The sequence below is a fragment of the Typha latifolia genome, chromosome 2 (genome assembly GCF_019914945.1).
Source record: "Typha latifolia isolate L0001 chromosome 2, TyphaL0001v2, whole genome shotgun sequence".
NCBI classification, from domain to species: domain Eukaryota; kingdom Viridiplantae; phylum Streptophyta; class Magnoliopsida; order Poales; family Typhaceae; genus Typha; species Typha latifolia.
This window is the reverse complement of record NC_133087.1, coordinates 10,412,289-10,426,617: the sequence shown is the minus strand read 5'-3', so window position 1 is coordinate 10,426,617 and position 14,329 is coordinate 10,412,289.

Sequence of the window (14,329 nt, the reverse complement as noted above, 5' to 3'; positions counted from 1 at the left end):
GAGGTGAAAGCTTGCCATCTAGACCTTTGCATCTTCACTGCCCCTTGCCAATCAAAGTATTGTTCCACGTGAAACATCCAATCCATCGGATTACCGTCTTGGAATTTTGGAAAGTCCAAGCATGTGATTCTCCCTCAAATAGCATAATCGGGTTCGTAAAAGATCATTGGTTTAGGTCTGAACCTTTGTGCTTGCTGATCTCCATCTCTAAATCCTCGAGCACGTCCATCACCATCTCCAAAGGGATCAACATCATCCTCTGTTAAGGTCTAATACCAATTGATAAGCTCTGATAGCAATTTATAGGCTCTGATAGCAAATTATTAGGCTTTAATACCAAATTGATATGATCTAGAACCAAAGATAAGCTACGCAACTATTTGGATATGTGTAGAATATTCTATAAATATTTTCTCAAAACTACACAGAGCTAGATTTAGCTAATTAACTAAAATCTTAACCTACTAAGACTCTAACTAAACCAAATAACCAAATAAGATAATTAGACTCAATCGATTGAACCTAATCTCCTTTTGATGTGATCCGATTTGATCCAATTCGTATCATCCTCTAAGTGTCAATCCTATTCATCAACGAAGCGCACCAGTGACGCACGCCTGTAGGGTTCCACCACCACCGATCTTAGGTTGTGTATAGGAGGTGGTGGATGATGTGTAGGAATAGGTAAAAGAGGATCATTGACATTAACATGTCGCACCTGAATCTGTGGGGTATTGGTTCGGTGTGGTCGCACCGCTGGTCCTTCTTGAGGCAACGATCTTCATCGAGGAGATGATGAAGCCGATCGGTTCATTACAAATTCCTTTAAATCATTATGATCATTCTACATTGTGTCAACCCTATGCAGCAAAGTTTGGAACATGCCCCTAAGTTCCTCCACTAAGCCCATGTTCACACCCATGGACGTTGGTTGACTCGGTCCTGCTGTGGTTGCTCCAAAGAAATCGGTCTCACGGTTAGAGTTATCATGTATTGAGTCTTCCCTTGTCGGTGTGTTCTCTATTGATCTCCTTATTGATATCATCTTCCTTATTTCCACCATTAATGGAGGTTTGAGGTTCGCGTGGCTCTGATCCCAATGATAGGCTACGAAATGATTCATTCAAGATCTGAATTTATCGCAGAAAATAGTCCGTGCAACCAAGGGAAAATGTTCACCAAATATTCTCTCATTGTTAGGAAATTATGAAACCAAATGGAATCGATCCATAGCTCTCTGATCTACATTTTTGGTATTTTATTCCCTTCACAGATTCAAACTGCAACTAGGATTAAAGTATGATATAGTGCGGATGATGGTGGTGGTGACGGGTGGAGTGCATGTTATGGAAGATAATGGAGATGAGGATGGATGGTTGATGTTGTTTAAGGGATAAACATGAAGGGGAATAAGTGGTCGACATACCAAGAAAAAGGGAGGACTCGATAGACGAGGGAGATTAGAAGTTATGAGAGACCTTGTGAACGGTAGAGGAGTTGGTTGGTGAAAAGGGAGGAGGGAGATTAGGGTAGAGAGAAGATAGAGAGGCAAGAAACCAATATTTCAATAGCATAATGATTTTGGCTGCCATCCACACCTTTATAGAGGCTACCAACAGGCCAAAATAATAATTAATCCTAATTCTAGTGGACTCCCGCCGATCGTGTTCAAACGTGCTCGATCGTGTTCGAATGCATAAAAGACGTTCTCCGTTAATGCGAATGTGATGCAGACTAAGAGGACACGAAACTATTCCTTCAAGATATGGATTTATTAGAAGCAGTCTGCACAACCAAGGAAAAATATTTACGAAATATTCTCCCGTAGTCAGAAAATTATGAAACCAAGTGGAATCGATCCGTAACTCCCTTATCTACATTTTTTTGTATTTATGTCCTTTGCAGATTCATACTTCAACTTGGACAAACATACAATATATTACGGATGATGGTGGTGGTGATGGGTGGAGTGGATGTTAGGGTTATGGATGATAATAGAGATGAGGGTGGATGGTGGATGTTGTTAAGGATAAATACGAAGGGGAAGAAGTGGTCTAGATCCCAAAGAAGAGGGACGCCTCGACAGACGAAGGAGATTAGAAGTTATGAGAGACCTTGCCAATAGTAAATGTAGTAGGTGTGAAGAGGGAGGAGGGAGATTCGGGTAGAGAGAAGATAGGAGGTAAGAAATCAATAATCCAATTGCATAATGATTTTGGCTGCCATCCATACCTTTATAGAGGCTAGCCCACAAGCCAAAATATAATAATTAACCCTAATTCTATAAGATTCCCACTAATCGCATTCGAATGCGCCTGATCACGTTCGAACGCACAAAAGGTGTTCTCTTTATGGGCAAACGCGATGCAGGCGTTCGAACGCGCCCGACCGCATTCGAATGCACATTTTGCGTTCCCTATTTTTGTAAACCTAATGCATGCTTTCGAACGTGACCCCTTTTGCGTTCGAACGCGACCTAAAGTAATTTTATTTTAATAAAAATAAATAACTAATGCAATAAGAAAAGACTAACTAAATGTATCAGCCCACCACGCTTCCCCCATCTTGTCCTCAAGGTGTAAAGTCGGGGAAACGCTCAAAAATATCAGTCTTTCATTAGTTGTTTATTTTCGCGTTAAGATCTTTTCTTATTGCATTAGTTATTTATTTTCATTAAAATAAAATTTATGTAGGTCGCGTTCGAACGTAAGAGAGGTCATGTTCGAACACCCTTATGAACGCCTACATTAGGTTGGCAAATACAAAGAACGTGAAATGCACGTTTGAACGTGCCTGCATCACATTTGCACATACAAAGAATGCCTTTTGTGCTTCGAACGCGATTGGACGCGTTCGAACTCGGTCGACGGGATTGCACTAGGACTAGGGTTAGTTATTGTTATTAGGGCGTATTGGCTAGCCTCTATAAAGGGTTGTATGGCTACCAAATTCATTACGCTATTGGATTATTAATTTCTTACCTCTTATCTTCTCTCTAATCTCTCTCCCTCCTCCCTCTTCACCAATCTACCACCTCTACCATTGGCAAGGTATCTCCTAACTTCTAATCTCCCTTGACTATCGAGTCCTCCCTCTTCTCTGGGATCTCGACCACTTCTTCCTCTTCGTCTATATCCCTTAACCACATCTACCATCCACCTTCATCTCCATATTCATCCATAACCCTAACATCCACTCCACCCGTCACCACCACCATCACTCGCGTTATTTCTTATTTTCATCCCAATTGGAGTTTGAATCTGTGAAGGGCATAAATATAAAAATTGTAGATCTGAGAGTACGAATCTAATCCATTTGGTTTCATAATTTTCTAACTACTAGAGAATATTTGGTGAATATTTTCCCACGGTTATGCAGACTTTTTCTTGTAATAAATTCAAATCTTGAAGGAATCATTCTGTAACCTATCTTTTGGTACCGTAACCCATCAATTTGGTATCAAAGCCAGGCAAACCTCAGACCTCCATTAATGGTTGAAACAAGGAAGATGACATTAATAAGGAGACCAATGGAGAGCACATCGACAAGGGAAGACTCAAACCACGATAACCCTAACCGTGAGGCCGATTCCTTTAGAGCGACTATGGCAGGACCGAGTCAACCAACGTCCATGGGTGTGAACATGGGCTTGGCGAAGGAACTTAGGGGCATGTTCCAAACTTTTCTGCATAAGGTTGACACAATGTAGAATGATCATAATGCTTTAAAGAAATATGTCATGAATCGATCGGCTTTGTCATCTCCTCAACGATGATCGGTCCCTCAATAAGGACCAGCGGTGGGACCACACCGAACCGACACCCCATAGGTCCAGGTGTGACATGTTAGTGTCAATGATCCTCTTTTAACTATGCCTGCACATCATCCTCCACCTCCGTTATAAAACCCAAGACTGGCGATGGTGGAATCCGAGAGGCATCTGACACTGGTGCTCTTCGTCGATAAGGAGGATTAGCACTTCGACTATGAGGTTGATCCCTTCGGAGATGGTGATAGATGTGCTCGAGGATTTAGAGAAGGAGATCAACATGCACAAAGGTTCAGACCTGAACCAAGGATCTTTCGCGAACCCGACAATGCTATTCGGGGGAGAACCGCACGCTTGGACTTTCCAAAATTCGAAGGCGGTGATCCAATGGATTGGTTTTTTGAAGTTGAACAATATTTTGATTGTCAAGGAACAACGGAGGATGCAAATGTCTAGATGGCAAGCTTTCACCTCCAAGGAACGGCATTGCATTGGTACAGATTGGTTATTTGTGCTGGAGGATTTACCGGTTGGACTAATTTTTGTAGGAGGATTACATGTAGATTTAGGAAAGCGGCATATGAAGATTTTGCTGTCACATTAAGCAAGATGGTTCAGAGGACGACAGTATTGGAGTACCAAGCTGAATTTGAAAGAGTTAGTAGTCGTTGCGAGCCACCTTGGCCCAAACTAACACTGATTAGCACATTTATTTTAGGGCTACTGTAACAACCCAAGTAGGGTTCAAAAAAAAAATTTGCATGCTGGGCACGATGCGACCGGCCTTGTGCCCAGCATGCCATGCATGCTGTGGCATAGTGGGGGTGCCACGCACCTCCATCGAGCCACTATTCTCCATGCCGCGACGGCGCATGGAGGTGGGACCCGGCCCACCGGCCACTCCACAGCCGCCACGTGACATGTTTTTCCTCTCTCTAATAATCTCTCTCTCTCTCTCTAGCTCTCTCTCTCTTTCTCTCTCTCTCTCTCCCTCTACTCCACAAATAGTTACCGACCGCCGGGAAGAGCCGTCGTTGGCCCTTTCGTCCACCGGTGAGTCTCTATCTCTCTCTCTCTCTCTCTCTTTATTGCTCTTTCTCTTTGTCAGTTGCCCTTTGAGATGCAAGAGGTTTGAGCCACCGGCGAGAGGCCAGTCGCTGAGTGGCCACCAGTGGCCGTACCCCTCCCCTATGGCCCAACCCTCTTCCCCGCTTTCTCCTTCTTCTTTTTCTTCTTCTTCTTCTTCTTCTTCTCCTCCTCCTCCTTCTTCCCTTCTATCCTCTTAGACTGCACCTTGCAAGTGGTAATGGGCTCGGCCCAACGCCCTTGTAGTGCATTGCGCTAATCTCAGCCCAGCGCCCTTGCAGCGCATTGCGCTAGGCTCGGCCCAGCGCCCTTGCAGCGCATGGCGCTTGGCTCGGTCCAATACCCAGCTGCGCATGGCGTTGGGCAGAGCCCAACACTATGTATAGTTTATATAAATATAAATATATATATATATGCACATTATTTATCTCTAATTATATTTGATTATGTTATTAATTACTCAATTAGTTTAGTTAATTTAATGTATTTAATTTATATAAATTAAATATAATTATATCATAGTTAGTATATAATTCTAATTATATCATGTTTAGCAAAATACCTGCAATATAAATTACTATTTTAATCCTAGGTAGGTAATAGTAATTATTAGGGTTATCTACATATATTCTTACGTAATTATTTGTAGTAAATTAATTCTTATATTTTAAATACACTATTAAATAATATAATTATGGTTAATAAATAACAAAACAAATATAGAAATGAAGAGTACATAATTACAACAAGAACTATCTTTTTGCCCGGTTAATTTTAATGAATAGATAGACTGATATTATTTGTTATAAATAATTTCAGATCCTGACCCCCCTGTTCAAGACCTTGTGGACCTAGCTATCGAGGCTTGATCATTATCATAGCAACGTGAACGAGTAGTTGTTTGGTATTTCCAGTGGTGGTGAGTAGTCTTATCCCCTAGACACCTTTCTCAAATTATGTTATATTATATATTATGTACATGTATGTTTTGCCCTCCAGCATGATTATATCACTTTATCTAAAGATGATTACAGTCGAGCATATTTTTATCATGCATAGAATTAGGCTAATCTTGGATATGAGTATGATGATGATAAATAGAGATGATTAGAGATGACTATACTGTTATGACTTTGTATTAGTGTGATTTCTAGTATGAGTGTGCATATGATAGACTAGCAGGAGTATGCATGTGTTAGATACATGATTAGAGTCTACATTGTATCATTTTTCTCTTGATTCCTGTTCCACCTAAATTCCTGTTATGCATTGACCCGTTATCGTACTGGATATATGCATGCGATCTGGCATTTAGAAGAAAAACATGAAATGTGATTGATAGGATAGTTGATAGAACGCGTGAGAATACCCGAGTAGGCACCAGGGTTAGTGGTGCCTAGAGTGATGATTATGGTCATTGATATGCAATATCTCGCGGCCCATGTCCGTGGTCAGCTGAGTCTGTGCCCACAGACAATCGGGCACATGTCGTTCGCCAGGGCATATGTGGCGAGTTATCCTCACGAGGTTTCTATCAACTATGTGGGTGCCCTGTCTGGATGAATGTTGATTCCCTAACGGGTGGTGGGGTATGATTATATTTGAGATACTCTTGCGGGTCGCGGAGTATGCTCTGAGCCTTCAACATGATGTTGAGACCGGGTACCGAGTGTTGACTGTGCACAGTGGTCTAGTATGATGATATTATACCGAGATGTCGGTGATGTTCGTGATGTTGAGAAATGCATATGATTTCATTATCATCTGTTATACCTAATTATCGAATGGTCAATATGCATCATAGGTGGTTGCATTTGATATCATAGCATGATCATGATCGGCATGCATCATATGTGTTATATTTAAGAGAGAGTTATGATAATGATATTACATAGAGATTTATTTACACATTGTCGAGGATTATATATTTTATCAGTTATGACATGACATGTTATCTATCTTTCATTTATGTAGGCCTATGCGGGGCCCAAGTAGGGTTATCTATATATTGTTGGCAGTTAGACTTGAGTTATTCTTAGTTTAGATATTGTGGATAAAATTATGATATTGATACAGATTTATTTGATTGTCAGTAACTAACCAAATGGTGAGGTGCCATGCATGTGCCATGTAGGCTCGTGCCATGCATGTGTTGAGGGTTTGGGTGCTACACTTTAGAGTGGTATCAGAGCCAGGTTTGTTAAGCATCCAGCATATCATCAAGAGCTTTTGTACATTGTCACCTTGAGTCTAGAGAAGTAATGTGATCTCAGGTTTACTTGATCACTAATCAGTTGATGATTTTGATTATTTCTACAGAAAGATGTCACCCCATCGCAGAGTTTCATAGTCTAGGATGACCTCCACAGCTAAGGCCCCTACTGCGACCCCAGAAGTTCCTCCATCTGTAGAGGAGCGTGATCCTATTTTGCACCTCCTGGATAGTCAAGAAAGACTTATTGAGGAAATCCTTCGAAGCAGGGGAGTTGGCATATCAGTAGAGAGTTCTAAGCCACCTCCTACAGCGGGCATCACCTTAAATAAGTTTATGTAGTTAAACACCCTGATTTATAGTGGAGGTGTTGATCCATTGGAGGCTAGTGGATGGTTATTGAACATAGAGAAATTGTTGGTGATACGATCACGCCTCTGGCTATGGAGCTCGATACCAGGCTTGATACGATCTCGCCTTTTTGGTGAAGGGTCGATCTCTTCCAATTCTTGATCTGGACTAGATCTGGCACGGAATTTTGAAATAAGATCCTGAAATATGCCGCCGTCGGATCGATGTGAAACTTTGATATACTGTAGACCCAGAAAAGAGCTTTCCAAAAAATTATGTTTCAGGCGAATCGGAGTTGGGAATCTCGAGATATCATTCGTTTAGTGGATGAACGTCAAGATGCTCTATTTTGGATCCGTGGATGGAGGCACGAGATCCTATGTAATGGTGGATGGTGGACCGGCGTTAATGTGGTGGCACCGGTGAAAAGTGATGGTGGAAGGGTTGTGGTTGATGGAAGGATTAGGGCAAGTGTTGGATAGATTGGACGAAGGGGGAGAAGAGGGCCACCCCTAAGGGACTAGGGTAATTAGCCGGACGAGGGAGGTTAGAAGCGGCGTCGCCGGGGATTGATAGAACGGGAGCGAAGAAGACGAAGGAGGCAAGGCAAAACTCAATCTCAATAATCAATGATCAATTTGGTTGCCTACCACATCCTTTTATAGGCTAACCAACAACTCAAATTAACCCTAAAAACACAATTTTTGTCGACCGCGTTCGAACTTGCCCGACTGCGTTCGAACGCACCGAGTTCGCTCTTCTGGATTTGCGAACGCGATGCAGGCGTTCGAACGCACAGTACATTCTCTTCACCACGTTCACAACCCCGTTCACAAACCGCGTTCGAACTCACTCCACCCGCATTCGAACGCGACTTACAGAAAACTTATTTTAATGGAAATTAAACACTGAAACATAAAATAAAAACACTCTTAAAGTGAATCCATGCTCGAGACGACGTCGGTGAAGTCCGAATCGTATCAGTTGGATACTCTAGGATATAATGATCAGCAGAAGTAGCCTTTACTGCCTTTATGCTTAGATGTGAGGCAGATCAATGGTGGAAAGCCATAGAGAGACTGATAAAATCAAGGATTGGGGACGCAGTCATCACTTGGGAGTTATTTCTTGATGCCTTTGATCAAAAGAATTTTCTAGCGTGGAGGAAAGAAAGGATGGAAGAAGAATTTCTGCATTTACGTCAGGGTCCTATGACGGTGGCAGAATATGAGGCCAAATTTAATGCCTTAGCCCATTTTGTGCCCCCCATCAAGTTCCAAATGAAGCAGCTAGAGCTCGATGTTTCAAACATGGGCTGAATTATGCTATACGTCAGAGCTTGGAGGCAGCAGGCCTCATTCCTTATCCTGATACAGTAGAGAGGGCTATGGCACTTGAGGGGGCGATTCAGGAGAAGAGCGCTATGGATGCTCGGAGATCTGGGACACAGTTTGGGCAAGGCGGGAGTTCTAGAGCTCTTTCTGCTAGCCAGAGCTTATCATCTTCGCAGTCACAACGTCGCCCTTCCTATCATCCTTATCGAGGGAGTTATAGTGCTGGTTCATCTATTAATTGATCTGATTCACGAGGATCTGGGGGAGTCAACCAAGCCGTATCACAGATTAGAGTGACTGGGCCATCATCTAGTGGTAGGGGAGGTGGGATGGGTAGGGGATCATCAGGGCATAGTCGGCCTTGTTATGGATGTGGCAAGTTTGGTCATCAGCTTCGTGAGTGTCGCAAACCTTTCTTATGCTTCGGGTCACCTCCACTTTCATCTCTGCCATTGGGGTATCTTCAGGTGCTGCTCTTTCTGGAGCCTCAACTACTGTTGTGCAAGGTAGAGGAACTGAAGGGGTTGACCCTCTCAGCCTGGGCGAAAGTCTAGGAATGGTCCGATCTTCACGATGACGGAGCAAGATGCTTTAGCATCTAATGATGTGGCCACAAGTACTATGAATTTATTTTCTCATACAACAAGAGTTTTATTTGATCCACGTGCCACACATTCTTTTATTTCAAGTTCTTTTGCTTGTCATGTCGATATACTAATGGAACATTTAGAGGATATTCTGTTGATTGCCACACCAGTAGGAGAGACAGTTGTTATTGATCCTACTTATAAATCTTGCACAGTTAGCTTTGATGATAGGGAGTTCAAAGTAGCTCTTTTGCCACTAGGGCTGACAGATTTTATCTTGGGGATGGATTGGTTAGCTGCATATCATGGCAAGATAGATTATTATAGAAAGAAAATTGCAATGAATTTAGCTAATGGGGTAGAATATAGAATTAAAGGAAATAAATCCAGCAACCCTATGGACATAATCTCTGCATTTGAAGCTTGTAGGTTATTAAAGAAAGGATGTACAGGTGTCTTAACTAGCCTATCAGGACATACTGATAAACAGATCAAATTAGAAATGTCCGAGTTGTTAGAGAGTTTCCTGATGTTTTCCCAGATGATCTTCCCAGATTACCCCCGGATAGGGAAGTGAACTTTTCAATTGATTTAGCACCTGATACTTCACCTATTTCTAAAGCCCCCAACAGAATGGCACTAATAGAATTGAAAGAACTTAATGTACAATTGGAAGAACTACTACAGAAAGACTTTATAAGACCTAGTGTCTCTCCTTGGGGAATGCCTGTTCTTTTTGTTAAGAAGAAGGATGGGACACTCAGGCTGTGTATAGACTATAGACAATTGAACCAAGTGACTATAAAAAATTAATATCCTCTACCTCACATTGATGATTTGTTTGACCAATTAAGGGGAGCTAGAGTATTCTCCAAAATAGACTTGAAGACTGGTTACCATCAGTTAAAAGTCCGCGAGGAGCATATTTCTAAAACTGCTTTCCATACTAGATATGGACATTATGAGTTTTTGGTTATGCCATTTGGATTGACCAATGCTCTAGCTGTTTTCATGGATATGATAAATAGAGTTTTCCAACCTTATTTGGATCAATTTGTAATAGTTTTCATTGATGATATACTAATATATTCAGCTAGTGAGGAAGAACATGAGCATCACTTGAGGTTAATTCTTCAGATCTTCAGAGAGAAGAAATTATTTGCCAAATTTTCAAAATGTGAGTTCTGGATAGATTAGGTGGTCTTTTTGGGACATGTAGTATCACAGGAAGGGATCAATGTGGATCAGTCCAAAATAGAAGCTGTATTGAAATGGAGTCAACCAACTAATATCACGGAAGTGCATAGTTTTCTTGGTCTGGCTGGGTATTATAGGATGTTTGTAGAAGGATATGCAAAGATAGCTATGCCTCTTACAAGGTTGACTCGGAAGAATCAAAGGTTTAAGTGGAATGAAGAGTGTGAAAATAGGATTCTAAGTGTATTGTGATGCCTCACGCAAGGGATTGGGTTGTGTCTTAATGCAGAATGGTAATGTAGTGGCATATGCATCTAGACAGTTGAAAAATTATGAACAGAATTATCCTACTTATGATTTGGAGTTGGCTGCTGTAGTATTTGCTCTAAAAATTTGGCGACATTATCTATATGGGGAAAAATGTGAAATTTTTACAGATCATAAAAGTCTTAAATATTTGTTTACTCAGAAAGAACTTAATTTGCGGCAAAGGAGATAGTTGGAATTAGTGAAGGATTATGATTGTACCATAAATTATCATCCAGGTAAAGCAAATGTTGTTGGAGATGCCTTAAGTAGGAAGTCAGCTGGGAGTCTAGCATTTTTAATTACCCAACAAACTATGATACTTAAAGATTTGCAAAGGCTATAAGTTCCAATTGTGACCAAGGGTGGTGGAGTTGGTTTACTAGCACAATTCACTATCAAACCTACATTGATAGATAGAATTAGTGCATCTCAAAAGACTGATATTAAGGCTATGCAAATTGTGAAACAAGTACATAATTCCAGTAAACTAGATTTCTCTATAGATGCTACCGGGATACTGCGTTTAGAGGCAGATTGTATATTCATAATTGTGAAGGACTTAGAAATGAAATTTTAAATGAAGCTCATACTTCTGCTTATGCTATGTGTTAGGTTTTTATTTGTTGGCAATTGTGTACAAAATATTCTAAGTGTATTTTTTCATGTATATGAGCTTTACACAAGTCTAGAATATCTCTGGTTTGAAGAATTGCAAGATTATTGGAGAAAAGCTGTCGAGTTCACACCGCGCTCACAAACGCGTTCGAACGCGGAATCTGCGTTCACACAGGACGAGAGCTGCGTTCACAAACGCGTTCGAACGCGGGTACTGCATTCACACAGACAAAGAGCCGCGTTCACAAACGCGTTCGAACGCGGGTACTGCGTTCACACAGATAGAGAGTCGCGTTCACAAACGTGTTCGAATGTGGGTACTGTGTTCACACAGACCGAGAGCTGCGTTCACAAACGCGTTCGAATGCAACCTGAAGAATTCAAGTTATCGCGCTCGAACGCACTCGGGCCCGTTCGAACGCACCTGAGTTCAAGTCATGTCGTTCGAACGCACCCGGGCCGCGTTCGAACGCACCAACGAAGGTTGATAAAATTGGACTTTCGTGAGTACGGATAAGACTTGGATTTGTGAGTATAGATAAGACTTGGATTTGGCTCTATCTTGGAGATCATATATAAGGATTGTGATGCCCTATCTTGAGGGTGGTTGAAGAAGTATTATTAAAGGAGACTTCTTGAGGCTACATCGGTTCTTCAACTAACAAGGTTCCACTCATCTACAAAAGTTAATCTTTCGTCTTAGAGAAGGAGGGTAAGGCGGAGCTTAGAGGACGAGTGCCAACTGCCGAACGAGTAGGAGGCAATGGCAGCTCGAGGAGACGAGCATGGGTGCCGACAGCCGAAGGGGATGTGGGATGGAAATATGGGATTGGGATATTAGATTTGGCGATTAGGGTTTCATGAATCATGACTTATGGGTTTTATACCAACCCTATCAAGCCAAGCCTCAATGAACTGGCTCCAGCTCAGGCTCGGCTCGATATTAATTTCGAGCCTCTTTTAGTGGGCTCGAGCTCAGCTCAGCTCTCCGAGCCGAGCCCAAGCTGCTCGTTAAGCTTGTCACCCCTAGCAATCCCCAACTTAAATAAGCTTGATACGATCACGCCTCTGGCTATGGAGCTCTGATACTAGCTTGATACGATCTCGCCGTTTTGGTGAAGGGTCGATCTCTTCGAATTCTCAGATCTGGACTGATCTTGCACGGAATTTTGAAATAAGATCCCGAAATATGCCACCGTTGGATCGATGTGAAATTTTGATATGTTGTAGCCCTAGAAAAGAGCTTTCCAACAAATCAAGTTTCAGGCAAATATGAGTTGGGGATCTCGAGATATCATCCGTTTAGTGGACGAACGTCAGGATGCTCTGTTTTAGATCCGTGGATGGAGGCACGAGATCCTAGGTAATGGTGGTTGGTGGAGGACCGGCGTTAATGGGGTGGCACTGGTGGAAAAGTGGTGGTGGAAGGGTTATGGATGATGGAAAGGTTAGGGCAAGTGCTGGATAGATTGGAAGAAGGGGCAGGAGAGGGCCACTCCTAAGGGACTAGGGTGATTGGCTAGTCGAGGGAGATTAGAAGCGGCGTCGCCGGGGATTGAGAGAACGGGAGTGAAGAAGACGAAGGAGGCAAGGCAAAACTCAATCTCAATAATCAATAATCAATTTGATTGCCTACCACATCCTTTTATAGGCTAACCAACAACTCAAATTAACCCTAAAAACACAATTTTCGTCGAGCGCGTTCGAACTCGCCTGACCGCGTTCGAACGCACCGAGTTCGCTCTTCTGGATTTGCGAACGCAATGCAGGTGTTCGAACACTCAATCGAATGCGCCTGTCAGTATTTGCGAACGCGATGCAGGCGTTCACAGTGCGTTCAAATTTTTTAGCGTTCACAGTGCGTTCGAACGCAAAGTACATTCTCTTCACCACGTTCACAACCCCGTTCACAAACCGCGTTTGAACTCACTCCACCCGCGTTCGAACGCGACTTACAAAAAACTTATTTTAATGGAAATTAAACACTAAAACATGAAATAAAAACACTCCTAAAGTGAATCCATGCTCGAGACGACGTCGGTGAAGTCTGAATCGTATCAAAGCTGAGCTACTGCATTAGAAGGGAGGCATCACCTTCCGTCCCCCACCAACCACACTAACACCACCCCCACGAGGGGGAAGAATTGACGCTGGCAACCAATAGCTGCCACATTGCCTAAGGTCGAAGGAGGGTGAAGACGTAGCACCCAAAGCGTCGCACCGCACTAACTAGAAAAGAATAGACGATTTGGGGAGACTCACTACTGACGATGACGACAACTTCACCGGTCTAATCACGGCAACGATCAGGAGGAAGAAGGAAGATGAGCAAAGTGAACCTCTAGGGGGGAGAAATAGGGAGAGAGAAAGAGAGAGAAAAGAGGGCAGCAGCCCTCTGACGGAGGTCTACCCTCTTTGCATGCCAATGATAAAGTAAGGCCAAGGGAGGAGGAAGGAGGTGAGGGTGGGCACATCCAAGGCACGTGCCCTGCCCTTCATTTCTTTTTTTTCTTTTCTTATCTTTTTTTGTGTGTTACACTGCCCCCAGGAATTGTTCTCATAAGATCCACCCTAGAATCTGTCCTAAGACCATTGTAGGCCAAATTAAGTCATTTCTTCATTTACAAGATAGAAGCTTGTATCATGGAAATGGAGGGGTTAATGGTGATGATGGAGTGGATATGTAATGCCCCCACCTGGCATGGGCACGTGCATGCCCACGCGCCCACACGGCATGTACGGTGCATGCGATAGGTCGGGCGGGGCCACCATGCACAAATACACTCCTGTACTTATATAATCATGATATCATCAAATAAAATTCTGCTAATATATCCATGCTCACATAATCCATCACCAAATAAATTAT